The 13,507-nt window shown below is 42.9% G+C and overlaps 1 protein-coding gene and 1 non-coding gene across 5 annotated transcripts in view; one reads left to right on the top strand and one right to left on the bottom strand.

Moving 5' to 3' along the window:
• The window catches only part of PDE8B (phosphodiesterase 8B), a 200,073-nt gene that overhangs the window by 33,611 nt on the left and 152,955 nt on the right, over positions 1-13,507 (bottom strand). The gene's annotated exons all lie outside the window — the stretch shown is intronic.
• Positions 3,715-3,805, top strand: TRNAR-UCU (transfer RNA arginine (anticodon UCU)). The gene is given in 2 exon segments: positions 3,715-3,751; positions 3,770-3,805. It is a non-coding gene; the product is annotated as a tRNA-Arg (tRNA).

Below are 13,507 nucleotides of genomic sequence, written 5' to 3'. Positions count from 1 at the left end.
GCAGAAAAGGAAGGTCCAGAGAGCCTAAGTGCAGCCATTTTGGCCGATACCAGACCTAACCAGACTAAACAAGGAAGTCCCCAGCCTGGACCACCTGAAGATGGATGCATTGTAATACTAGATGCCTTACACACTGTGTTTACACTTCTGTGGCAGAAATATATGATTAACCTTTATGGCCTGACCACAAGACAATGCTGGTTAGATATGGGGTTTGTGAACATTTAAAACCATTACCATTACCCCATAAGGGGCTACCCTCCGCTCAGGAAAGGACCCCACCTCTGTCTGTGGAGTAGAATCTGTTGTCTCTCTCTCAAACTTTCTGCTAGTTGGCTTGCTCTTGAATTCTTTCCTGTGTGAAGCCAAGAAACCACTTGGTGAATTCAGGGGGCTTTCTCCCCTTCACTGGGACACCCCCTGCATCAAAAGTTTCTTGTTCTTGAAGAACTGTCCATGATTGATGGCACTTTTGCTTAACACTTTCATGTGGAAACGCATATGCCTGCTAGATTTTGTCAAGAGAATGAGGGAATTACAAAGATCTAATGATTTCCCACCCCTGTTATACTAGCATTCAACAGAGTCATGAAACTACTTAATGACACCAGGGCTTCGGTGCACTCTGATTAGCATGAGATAGAATTGATCCTCAGGCCCCGTCCTTAGTAAAATAGGTCCCCCAAGATCTAACACAGAGGCAGGGACAGCACAAAGGAAAAATTAGTAATAACTAGAAGAATGTAAAACAGTTTTATCCCTGTGTGTTCCGAGGTTCTGAAAAATGCTGTTCATTAGAATCTTTGTTTACATTTGGTGAACAATCACCCCCAGGAGGAAAAGGGCATCTCTAATTGAAACCTCATCTCCTGACTCAACGATTTATTGGGCCTTGAAGGCAAAGATGGTTAGGCCCCTGTCTCTGCTGTGAAGGGATTTACTGTCTAATAAGGGACAAATACAAGTACTGTCACAGCGAATTTACTCATTTGGTAAGTGTTTGTTAAGCATATACTGTGTGCTAGGCAATGTCCTAGTCACTGGGCATGGGACCAAGAATAAAAGAAAAAAGCTCTGGCTCCCAGGGAGCTAGTGTCCAAAGACAGCATTCCTCAAAAGGTTAAGACATTGAGTTTATGGTATTCCCGAATTTGACACCAAATAACCTTGCATCACACATTCAAGCTGTAAACTAAGATAAGATCTTAAGCCCTCCAGTTGACTGAATGGACCCCTTCTTGGCCAAGGGCACCTCAGAAAAACCCTAAAGCTGAGTTGCTGGCCATGAGAAGTAGTTCAGAAGTGCTTTGGTCATGCCCCCTCCCTTCTTGGAGATAGGCTTTGTAACAATAAAATGTTAAATCATTAACAGGTCTAAGGCTATACACGAAAGGGCTGAAACCACACATGCAGGCCATCAATTTACTCAACAGATCACTTGAGTTTGGTAGTCTGGTGGCTTGTCTCTGATTAACGGACATCCTTATCTTAAGTTAAAACATTCCAAGCCTTTAGATGAAGCTTCATTTCTTTAACCAATTACAAATCAAAGAATCTTTAAACCCCCCTATAACCTGTAAGCCCCCTCTCCCCCACTTTGACATGTCCTGCCTTTTTGGGCCAAACCAATGTACTCACCCTCCACATGCTGACTTAGCGTCTCACGTGTAATTCCTGTCTCCACGAATGCGTAAAACCGAACTGTAACCCAGCTACTGCGGGCACATTTTCTCAGGACCTTTTGAGGCCATGTGCTCTGGGCTAGTCACATACATTCGGCTCAGAATAAACCTCTTTAAATTATTTTACAGACTTTGAGTTTCTGTCCATTCACAAAGCCATTCCTAGTCCTAGGCTGCCTGTCTGAAGGCTGATGCTACCTGTGAAGAAATCCTAGCAAACGAGACCATCCATCTAATTGGGTCTGGAAATGCTCCATTAGAAAAGAAGACCTGAGGGGGCTATTAAACAACACTCCTGTGCCCCGAAAAAAGGAAACAACATGGATGAATCCAACAGCATTTATAATTTTTCAAAAGTATATAGATCTCATGTGACATGGGCAGATTGTTTTTTTCCTTTCCAGACACAATAAAAGGTGCCACCCAAGCCCAAGCAGGAGCACCATTACTAGACAGACTGTTGCGGTTGTAACTCTCCCTTCCCATCAGTGAGTACCAGGCTGAGAGAGGCCGTCTGTGCTGACAGGCCAGCTGCGGGAGCACATTTCAGGGAGATCTAACTTCGTGGGGTGGCCCGGTTGAGGAGAGGGAGACAGGCACAGATGGCAGCAGATGAAACCATGAGGCACATTCTCACTCTACACTAAGCGATTTCATTTCCTCTCTCCCAGCTTTTCAGTTTGGCAGACTCTGGTACTATTATGCTAAAGATGTATCAGAAAAACACATCTGAAATTCTTGTCTGAATGGAGGAATTTAAATACTTTCTGTAAAAGTGTTGGTCGTATCCAGGTGACAGTTTATTCGGGATCAATTAGACTGGCCCACCCATCTAACCTGACCCTCCCTGGCCAGGGCATCATCAGAGTTTCCCACAGTAGCACTCCTATCCTTGGGCCTTCAGGCTCCCTTAAGAGATAAAACTGCCCCTCATGACATTGCAGATGAGGTCTATTTCAAAGAGAAAGCAGTGCAGTACAAGCTTAGGGGACTGTTTACCGCCCTACAAAAATAACTGCCAGTAGAGGGTTCTAGAAACACACCTAAGAACTTTATTAGTGGCCACATCAGGGATATTAGCACAGCAAACTGTCACATATATGGCAACTATTTTGAAAGTTTCCTGAGAAAAACAGCTGTGTCCTCTGGGAACTGTTGTAGTGTCTAAACTCCTATTAACAATGTAATTTTTTAAGAACTACAGATCTTAGAGTTGAGAATATGTGAGTTAGTATGACTATCTGGTTCTGTCTGCAGTCTGTAGGCAGCTAAGATATGTTATAGAGGGAGGCGGCTGAGGCCCAGTGGTAGAGATTTGCCCAAAGGCACACAACTGGCCAGAATAAGTGTGTATGCTGCCTTCTCATCAACCTTCAGTGCTCAAGATGGCAAATATTTGGGTAAATATCAGAGAAAATTAAAAGGCGGCCTTGTAAAAAAATCACAGGAAAGTATCTAACACCACAATTTCCCCAATAATAGCTGAAGATCAATCCTATGAGCTCTCTCTCTGCTCATAGGCACCCTGCTGGGTTCTGTTTTCACAACAGCTAAAAGGAACCCAACAGACAAAAAGGAAATATACATTTTTCTCTTTACATTTACAGCTCACTGCCTTTTAGAATCTGTTTTACAGCCCAGAAAATTCCTGAATGGACATTAGGAGGGACAAATGCCAAGCCTCAGTTTCCTGCCCCAAATCATATCTTAAGGGCAAGATTGCTAACAAGATCTTTGACAACCAATAGCCATGTCCCTTGTTATCTGCCTGCCTGCCTAAAAGAAAGAAAGGAGTGGATACAACAATCCACAGTACCCTGTTAATTCAGCTACAGCCATAAATCATCTTCACCCCTTTTACAATTCCTAAATAAAAAGCCTGAATACCTGGTTCTCTCTGCCAACACTATCTCCCTCTCTTTCACTGTGTTGGCCCTTTTCCACCTAGGAAAAGTAAAATAAACTTCTTCTGTCTATCCTAATTTTTGTCTAGAAAAATCTTTCTCAAAACCCACACACAAGGCTTTTGGCTGGCTCTGTGGCACAATGGATAGTGCATTGGACTTCTAGCTAGGCCTGGTGTGGTTATTCAAAGGTTGTGGGTTTGAGTCCCACCAGAGTCAAGTTTTGCGGTGGCTCATGCCTGTAATCCTAGCACTCTGGGAGGCCGAGGCAGACGGATTGCTCGAGGACAGGAGTTCGAAACCAGCCTGAGCAAGAGCGAGACCCCGTCTCTACTATAAATAGAAAGAAATTAATTGGCCAACTAATATATATACACAAAAAATTAGCCAGGCATGGTGGCGCATGCCTGTAGTCCTAGCTACTCGGGAGGCTGAGGCAGCAGGATTGCTTAAGCCCAGGAGTTTGAGGTTGCCGTGAGCTAGGCTGACGCCACAGCACTCACTCTAGCTCATACCCTAACCTTATACACTTACAGCATTTTTTTTCTTAATTTCTTTAAAGCACATATATGTTTAAGGCAAAAATAGACATTGTTTTGTGGGTTTACAATGTAAGTAGATGTAATATATATGAAACTATAGCATAAAGAATAAGAGGGAAGGTAGTAAATGGATCTTACAATCCATTTACCAATCCAGTGTTGCAAGGGTTTCTATGTTTTGCATGAATTGGTACAAAGGATAAGAGGACTGTAAAGTTAAAGATGTCTGTGGTAATCCTGAGAGCAACCATTAAGAAAATGCAAAGAGATTTAATTAAAAAGGCAATGGATAAATAAAATAACATTTTAAAAATTGCACAAATAATCTAAAAGAAGGCTTGTATAAAAAAACAGAGAAATAAAATCAAAACAAAATATAGGGACAAACAAAAAACAAATGATAAAATGTCAGACCTGAATCCAACTATGTCAATAATTACATTGACTGTTATTAGACTAAATACTCTAAATAAGAGGCAGAGATTGTCAGAACTGATTAAAAAAATCAAACCCAATGATATGCTCTCCGTTAAAAAAGCATCTTAAATAGACACAGATCAAAAGTAAATGGATGGGAAAAGATACATCATGCAAACAAATAAGCATAAGAAAGCTGGGGTGGCCAAATTAATATCAAATAAAATAGATTATAAGATAGAGAATGTCACCAGATATAAAGAGGAACAATTTATAACCCATCAGAAAGACATAACAATCTTAAATGTATATTACTTAACAACAGAGCTACAAAGTACATGAAACAAAAATTGATAGTAATAAAGGCAGAATAGACAAGTCCACAATCCTAGTTGATGGTCTTAATACTCCTCTTTCAATACTTGATAGAACTAAAAAAATTAGTATTAACAAAAACATAGATAATATGAAGACTACAATTAATTACCTTGACTTCATTGATATTTATACAACATTCCACTCAACAACTGAAGAATACACATTCCTTTCAAATGAACTTGAAACACTAAGACAGACCTTAATCTGGGTTATGAAACAAGTCTCAATAAGTTTAAATGGATTCAAATCACACACAGTATGTTCTTTGACAACAATGGAATTAAATTAGAAATTAACAGAAAAAGATCTGTAAAATTCCCAAATATTTAGAGACTAAAATAATAAAAAAAACTTCTATTAATCAATAAGCCATGGCCCAAAGAATAAGTCAAAAGGGAAACTATAAAGCATGTTGAACTGAATGAAAATGAGAACACAACTTTGCAGGAAAGAGTTAAGATAACAGGCCTGAAGTTACTATCTTTAGAAGAGCCTGTTTGTGGGGTTGGCCATTGGCTGGTGTTTGGGAACTTGATTTCTGTAATGTTCCCTACACTGAGACTGCTTTACCCATCTAGGGCACTGATAACTGCTTTCTTTCTGGGAGACAGGAATTTTTATATTTGTGGCTGGTGTTGTGCTTATGTCACCAGTTCCCAATAAAAACTTTGGAGTTTGAGTCCCTGGGTGAAAATATCACACACATATTGTTGTAGCCTGTTGCTGTAAAAAGGAGCCTGTTCTCTGTGACACCATCTGGGGAACAGAAGGGAAGAACACTGGCAACATGTTTTCTGGATGCCTGATGTGTCTTTTCTCCTCCCTGATGGCTGGAACACACTATAGCCATGAGTACAACTACCTTTGAATCCTGAGTCTTTCTAGTGAATCACTAAACATACGGGTGGTCTCAGGACCTCCCAAACAACAACATAACATATTTGGGATGTGGCAAGGCCATACTTAGAGGGAACTTTATAGCACTAACATATTTATATTAGAAAAAAAAAAGAAGATATCTGCTGCCATCTTTAAAAATGAGAAAAAACCCCCACAAATTAACCTGAATTAAGAAGGGAAATAATACAGATCCAACCAGCAATCAATGTAACAGAACACAAAAATCAAGAAAGAAAATCAGTGAAACCAAAAGTTTTAAGCCCAGATGAGGAATTCTATGAAACATTTAAGTAACAAGTAATGTCAATTCCAAAGCTCCTACAAAAAAATTGAAGAGGAGACAATAGAATTTCCCCCACTCATTCTATGAGGCTAACATTACAGTGATTCCAGCACTAAAGACATTACAAGAAAAGAAAACTATAGACCAATATCCCACATGAATGTAGACACAAAAATTCTTAACATTTTGGCAAATCAAATCCAACAATGAAAAGGATGATACATTGAGTGGGGTTTACAGCAAGAAGCAAAGGTTGATTTAATATGTGAAAATCAATCAATGTAATTCACCATATTAATAGACTAGATGAGAAAAAAAATATGATCATCTCAATATATTAAAAAATGCATTGGACAAAGCACAACATACATTCCTGATTTAAAAAAAAAAGTATCAGCAAACCAAAATAGAAACTTCCTCGACCTAATAAATATTTTATACAAAAACCCTATAGTTAATATCATATTTCATGGTCAAAGAATGAATTTTTTTCTCTAAAATCACAAATAAGGTAAGGATGTCTGCTTCCATCACTTTATCACTTCTATTCATCACTGTAATGGAAATTCTAGAAAAAGAAATGAAAAGTATCCAGGTTGGAAAAGAAGTAATAAAACTATGTTTATTTGCAGATGACATAATTGTCTATTTAGAACATCTGATAGAATCTGTGAAAAAGCTACTAGACATAATGTTGCAGGACAGAAAATCAACATAGTGAACTCAACTGTATTTTTATGTAGCAAAAACGAGCAATCAGAAATTAAATTAACAATACCATTTCAGTAGCATCCAAAAATATGTAATACTTTGAAATAAATCTGACAGAAGATGGATGAGACTTTTACACTGAAAACCACTAAACAGAGAAAAATTAAAGAAAACCTAAAAAAAAAAGGAGAACTATACCACGTTAATGGATCGCAAAACTTATTATTAAAGATGTCAATTTTTGCTAAATTGTTCAGTTGCAATCTTAATCAAAATTCCAGAAGGCATTTTGTAGAAATTGACAAATTGATTCTAAAATTCATATGGAATGCAAAGGACTAGAATAGCCAAAACAATTTGAAAAAGAACAACTTTGAGGATTTACAGTATACCTGACTTCTACATTTATTATAAAGCTATAGTAATCACAACAGCATTGAGATAGACAAATGGATCGACGGAACAGAATACAGAGGCTAGCAATAAAAACCCCATAAATATGGTCAATTGATTTTTGACAAAGGCACAAAGGCAATTCAGTACAGAAAGGATAGTCTTTTCATCAAATGATGCTGCAACAACTGGGTATTCAAATGCTAAAAAAAGGAAGTTTATACCTTGGCTCCATATTAAAAAAAAAAAAAAAACTCAAAATGGATCACTGACCTAAATATAAGAGATTAAACTATAAATCTTGCAACATCAGAGACAGTCATTGTGACTTTGCATTACCCAAATAACTTAGATAAAACCAAGGGATGATCCATAAAACACTCATAAATTGCACTTCATAGTACTTCTGTACTTTGAAGGACACTGTTAAAAGAATGAAAGAACAAACTTGGAGAAAACATTTGCACATATCTGAAAAGGACTTTTATCCAGAAAATATAAAGAACTCTCAAAATTCAACAATAAGGAAACATACAACCCCATTCAGAATTGAGTGAACTATCTGAACATAGAGTTCACTAAAGAAGATACATAGAGAGAAATAAGTACAGGAAAAGATGCCAAATGTCATTAGTCATTAGAGAAATAAAAATTAGGACCACAAAGAAATATTATGGTATAATTATGAGAATGTCTAAAATTAAAATCTGACACCATCAAGTGTTGGATAGGATGTGTACAACTTGAATTCTCATATACTACTGGTGGGAATGTAAAATAGTAAAAATACCCTGGAAAACAGTTTGGCTATTTCTTAAAAAGTTAAATATGCACCTACCATTTGACGCAGGTATCTACACAAGAGAAATGAAAGCATATGTCCATTCAATCAAAGCAACTTCATTTATAGAAACCTAGAAACATGTCCATCAACAGATAAATGAATAAACAAATTGTAGGATAGTAATGCAACAGAATAGTGCTGAGCAATAAAAAGGAATGAACTACTAAAATCCATTGTACACTTTAAATGGTAAATTGTATGGGATGTGAATTATATCTCAGTAAAGCCATAACGATGAAGAATAAATGAACTAATGATAAATGTAACAGCATGGATGAATCCCAGAATCATTATGCTGAATAAAAGAAACCATAAAAAAGGGGGACATACTCTATAATTCTAACTACATAAACTTCTAGAAAATGGAAACCATTCTATGGTGATCAGCAGTTGCTTGGAATTGGAGGACACCAGAAGGGCAGGAACATAAAGTGGCCCAAGGACGCTCTTGGGGATATGCTGGATATGTCCATCACTGTGATTGTAGTAATGGCTTCATGGGTGCATACCAAAGCTTATCAAAGCTTATCAAATATATGCTTTAAACATGTATGGTTTAATGCATGTCAGTTATTCCTCATTGAAGCGTTAAAAAAAATAATGATCTGAGGTTCTACCTAAGAAGCTACAAAAAAAGAGCAATGTAAACCAAGGTGAGTAGAAGAAATGCAGGAAATAACAAGGGTAAGGACAGAACACAACAGAATAGAACACAAATTATCAATAGAATTAATAAAGCCAAAAAGTTGGTTCTCATGGTTAGATTTAACCATCCTCTTTGCTTTTCTTTCTGCTTCCATATATCTAAGTATTGTCCACTTGACATAATAAAACTAACATGGGGCTGTCTTATTCCTTCTGTGTTGCTCATCAAGTAAATACTTTTCTAGTGATTAACTTGTGAGACATGATATAACTTAATTATGAATAATTCTATATAATCTAATTTAGTCTGAATTTATTAGTCACCCACCTAGCCCTGCGTGAGAAGCAGACACTGAAAGCTCCTTGGGGTGACTTGCGCAGTAGGACAACCTGGCTGGGTGCTGGGCTGTGTGACGCAGCAAGTGCAGCGGGGCCCCAAAAAGACAGAAGGCTGTTGTGACATCCCATGGGAGGGACTGGACTTCTAAATCTCCCTTTGAATAGACAGTATATTTATGAAATTAGAAGCCAGGACTAACACAGTGCCAAGGAGCTGAGCTGTCTAGAGTGGAGAATCTATGGGGAAAGAGAATGCCATGTCACAGGAGGGGCAAGGGACTAAGTGTCGGGACTTTGAGTCACCTGGACATAACTTATAGGCAACAGGGGGCCAGTGTAAGTTTTTAAGATAGAAATAAGTGACCCAAGTGTCATCTTGGGGAGGTGAATCTGGCAGGGGCCATGGGACCGATTGGGAGAGGAGGAATGGCTTTAATTCAGTGATTCTGGAGGCAGAAGAGACAGATTTGAAAGACCAAACACAAAATCACACTTTCATCTCTAAATGCTGCCACTGAAAATGGGATGCCAAAGGTCAAGCTTTCTCCAGGGAATCAAATGATTTTCACACTTGAAGACCCTTATTCTCCCATGGGGATGTATTAGTCACAAAGGCCATGGCAGCCTCACTGGCCCCAGCCGATGAGTTGGAGCTGACAATCGCAGGCCAGAGAGACATGGGCAGGAGAATGAATGAGAACAAGGAGCGGGCTGTTCCGTGCCAAGCACTGAACGCTCAGATGACTCACCCAGGTCGGTGACTCAGTGCTGTTGGAAGCCTTAGGAAAACACTGAACTCCCCAAGCTACCAATTGGTATTTCCAAAATCAAAGGTCAAGGTCACTGCCAGAAAGACTAGCTAGACAGTGTGCTTTGGGCCTCAGATTAGCTCAACCACACGAGGGGGTAGCTCTTTCACACCGGCCACTCCACAGGGGACAACACTCAACTGGGCTAAGCGTCTGCTTCTCTGCTCTACACCAGGGAACCAGGGGGGACGCAGAGCACGTCCCAGACTCTGACCCAAACCCGGCTCACCTTTCTTTAGCAGCTGCACGAGGGGAAATGAGTTCTGAACAAAACGAGGCAAGTTTTTTCCCCCTTTCCTTTTTATGTAAAGATACAGGTTTTATGTTTTCTTGGGAAACCAATGTTTTAACATCCTCTCTCCTTTGTAAGTTTACAAATAACAGTAAACATGGTCCTAAAAGAACTTTTTTAAAAGGTCTTTTTTCTAGGCAGTTTTGCTCTCTCGCTCCAGTAGACACTGACGAGCTAAGAGGCCCCCGCAGGACGCGGACCCCCTGGGTCACCCTCAGCTTCCACCTCTGGAGGGCCCACCCCAGCCCTGGCCCGGCACCGTCCTCTGCACAGACACCCCAGGGGACACCTGCACAAGGGCCCTTGCTGGGAGGCGGTGAGCCAGGAGCGAGGCCTAGAACCCTGAAGCCCCTGACACTTTTGGTTAGACGTTTTAAAGATGCTGCAGTTTAATGCCACTTTCTTCAAATTCCTAGCATAGGGTACGACTCAGGGGCCACTGTTCAGACAATTCCCTCTGAATGATAAGTGATGCTATCAAAAGATGAAGGAACACACACAGGTGTCACTCTGGCTCCACAGAGAGCTGCAGCCAGAAGGCTGCGTTCCCACGGTGGTGAATTCCCCAAGCACAGGTGCTGAGGTTGCCGAGCCCAGAGGAAGAGCCGCCCTGACGGTGGAGGGGTGGAGATCTGCCTGCTAACGTCCCCGCCTGAGCCTGGAGAATCAGCACAGCTCACTGTCCCCAAGGCAGTTGCTCCTGAGGGCTCAGGCCCACCCCACAGCTGCTGACACTGCGTTCCTCTGTGGGGGCCACGCTCTTGCTTCACCACCCGTGCTCTCTCCAGGGGTACGATTTGGAGGTCATCCTTCACCTGCTTACAGACAGCATTGTGCTTCTGTGGCTCATGGGGCAGCTGCTTTGTTGCATCACCTGGGGGCCCAGGAGTGACAGGCAGAGAAACAAGATGTGGAGTTTTGCTGGTGTCGAGTCACAAGGATGATGATTTACTGAAGATTTTTTTAAAACAGAAGTTCTCATAGCCCAAAGGGTGTTGCATGAAGTTTTCAAATTTAAATTGAAACAGAAAATGATATAAATCACATTCACCGTATTACTTCCCCTACCATATCTCACAGCCATGAATCTTTAATGTGGAAGAGAAATGAAAAAAACAAAAACAAAAACAAAAAAACAAAACAAAACCAAAAAACCCCAAATGCATCAGCTGAATCAGATAATGAGGCTTGGGATGTAGACCATGGAATGCATTTTTGTTGCACATGTCCCAAATCTCACTGTCATCAGGACATAAAGTGTCTTCAGGTCAGGCCCTGCAGATAGAGAAGTTCTGGTGCCCAAACTAATCCGAGGAAGAGGAGTGATGCCCAGAACATCGTCTACCCCTTCAGGGGTGCCTCCCAGGTGCCAGGCTCTGCACGAGCTGTCGGGATGCAGCTGGGAAGATGGGCAGGGCCCGTCCTCACAGCGCTCCCCAAGCCCAGCCAGGACGGCAGCCTCTCCCAGGTCGGCCTCCTCCTGGGCCAGCACCTGCCCCACAACTCCACACTATGCACCATGCTTCCTGGTCCAGACGAGGCCAGAGGAAGAGCGCATAGGGCTCTGTCTCCCCATTCTGCTACCCAGACACCACGGCTTCTCTTCCCTGGATGCCACGTTCATTCAACAGGTATTTTCTGTGTGCCAGGGGGGAAGATACAATGATGCTACGACATGGTTCCTGCCCTTGGCAGTTCCACAGTGGCCTGGTTCTCCTGTGAAAATTACACACAGGCCATCCTTCTATCAGCCAGCCCTTCCTTGCACTTTTGGGCAAACCACACTCTTGTCCCCTCTAAAATGTCCAGCAGGAACCTCTGCAGGCTGATCACATAACCTGACCACGCTGGACGCAACACTCGGAGGCTCCACTCTTTAGCCTGGTGGTTCTCAACCTTGGCGGTGCACAGGAGCCCCCTGGGCAGCTCAGGGAAGCCCTCGTGCCCAGCCCAGACCCCAGGGCCCATTCTGTCAGAGCCTCCGGGATGCAGCCATGCAGCCATCACTGCTCTGCTGGGTTTGCTTATTAACGCTCCAGGCAATTCCAACATGCAGCCAAGATTGGGAACCACCCCATGAGCCTCTCTATGTTCCTCACAAGTGCTGAAGGGTGCCCTGCCGGCGGGTGGACGCGAACCTTCCTCCTGCAGGGATTTCCATGGTCGAATTGGTCCAGTGTTCCTTATGGACTACAACCTGCTTCATATGGATCTGCCTTTTGCTTCCTTTGTAACTCCTGGGCCAGTGCTCTGTGAATAGATACTGAAATTCCTTCCAATAGTCCCAACGATGTGAAAACTTTCCACCAACCTCTACTGGACCCAACGCAGCTCGAGAGCAGGCTCCACCTGTGCTGTAGTTCCGGCCCATGCTTAGTGTGACAGTGCTCAGTAAATGCTTGTGGGACAAATGGCAGCCTCTGAGCCTGGGCCCTTCCCCCCCACTGCCCCCCAAGTAAATACGCTGCCCCTGTCCAGCCTCCCACCCCGTGGCCATCTTGTTTGAATAACAAATAACGAGGACGCGTGCCATTGAACCCATCCCTCACGCTGTGATTCTGGGTTTGGGGACAGGCTGACCCTGAGAAGGTGAGTACAGGGGTGCCTTCCTGAGCTCCTGCAGCCGGGCTCCGAAATCCCACCCTGAAAACTTTAGCAAACCAAGGCGAGGAGCCAACTGAAGGACACTCCAAAGTCCTCACTTCTTCCAGCAGTGGCACTGGAGGAGACCATGCTTATTGGAAATTTACTCTTAGAAATTATTTAAATGGGGCACCACTAAGTGAAGGCCAGAAGCTTGACTCTGCCTCTAAGTGCTGAACACTGCCCTGACTATGGTTGAAACAAAAGATCCTTTTAGGCAAAGGAGAGGTGGCACGATGGCAGGGTGTCAAGTTTGGACTGGCCGTGTGCCTGCGAAGTGTGACGGGAAGGCGCGGGCCGGAAGGCTGCGGAGAGAACACGCAGCGCTCCCCACGCACTGCGCATGCCTGACCACGCCCCGGCCTGGGAGGCGGCGCTCCCGTGACCTTCACGAGTGCCAGCGGCCTGGGGCTGCGGTGTTCTGCAAGGGAGGCCCCAGACTCCTCTGCGGCGGCACAGTCAGCCACCCCACCCTCTCAGCCTTCCACACCGCGTCTCTGAACTGCCCTCCTGCCACTTCCTTCCATGGCGTGTCACATAAACAGGCCCACCCGCATGGCACGATCAATGAATACCTCAGTCCAAACCCACCAGGGATGGCTCTGGCCCCTGAAGCACCAGGGCAGGGTGTGGACTGCAGAGGAAGCCGGGCCGAGGCTGGTGGGCAGCTGAGCATCTGGGCCCCTAATGCACTCCCAGCTCAAGCTCCCTGCTCAACACACGGA

Source organism: Microcebus murinus, chromosome 11 (assembly GCF_040939455.1).
Source record: "Microcebus murinus isolate Inina chromosome 11, M.murinus_Inina_mat1.0, whole genome shotgun sequence".
NCBI classification, from domain to species: domain Eukaryota; kingdom Metazoa; phylum Chordata; class Mammalia; order Primates; family Cheirogaleidae; genus Microcebus; species Microcebus murinus.
The sequence above is the reverse complement of the archived record's forward strand: the minus strand, read 5'-3'. Positions and strand labels throughout refer to the sequence as shown.